Here is a 953-nt window from a genome sequence, read left to right on the forward strand (position 1 = left end):
AAAGAAGAAGAAGAGGGAAATTACAAAGCGCGTTTTTATTCTGGAACTCGATTACGAATGAATTAATTTATGGAAGATGTATAAATAAAACATGAGAAAAACAAAAAAAAATTATTAAAAATAATAATTTAATAAAAATATTTAAAAAAATCGAAAAACATTATTATATTTCATTATTAATCTTAAATGGAAAGAATTTGATTCAATTCATCTCTTTCCATCCAAGAGAATTATTTTTTGTTTCTCTAAAAGTTTGTTTTTTCTTCTTTTAAATTCTAAGATATTAAATATTAATCAAATTATTGAATCATAGGTAACTCAAAAAAGTTTGAATTAAATTATTTAATTTTTAAGCAATTAATTGTAATCCTCAGTTGGTATCGTTGGTATCATAGGTTATCTAATATTTCGAATTGGTTTTATTTAATTTTGTAGGATTTTAATTTAAATATAATAATATTACATTTTTTTTATACGACGTATTTTATACAAATAGAATCCTATACATTTTTTCATTACATAAAATACAAAATGAAAATAAAAATGAAAGATTCCACATAAAATAATTTAATTCTTCTAATTCGCCGGTTATCTACAATCCATCAATACAAATTGAGGTCAATTTCTAGTCTATATTTCACATGATAAATTTATTATTGATAATATTTGCCGCGTATAAGATATATAGGATGTCTAATCTGTTACAATGTGAAGAAATCGAAAATAAATATTTAGAATATCATTCTTCTATATGAAATCTTAAAAATTTTAAATTTAAAAAATTGTAAAGTAATTCGTATTCTATCGAATACGAATTAATAATTGGCAGAAGATTATTTTATAAAGTAATGAAAAATAATCAAAAATGAAAAAATAAATAAAAAATAAGATATAATTTTTTTCTTCAAAGACTCATCTTTTTTTTTTTTTTTTTTAGAAAATCAAATTTGAAA

The 953-nt window shown here is 19.7% G+C and overlaps 1 protein-coding gene across 1 annotated transcript in view; it reads right to left on the reverse strand.

Moving 5' to 3' along the window:
- Window positions 1-953, reverse strand: part of LOC102678326 — an 11,916-nt gene that overhangs the window by 5,160 nt on the left and 5,803 nt on the right. The gene's annotated exons all lie outside the window — the stretch shown is intronic.

This window comes from Apis dorsata, unplaced genomic scaffold, assembly GCF_000469605.1.
Source record: "Apis dorsata unplaced genomic scaffold, Apis dorsata 1.3 scaffold_5, whole genome shotgun sequence".
Classification (NCBI taxonomy): Eukaryota; Metazoa; Arthropoda; class Insecta; order Hymenoptera; family Apidae; genus Apis; species Apis dorsata.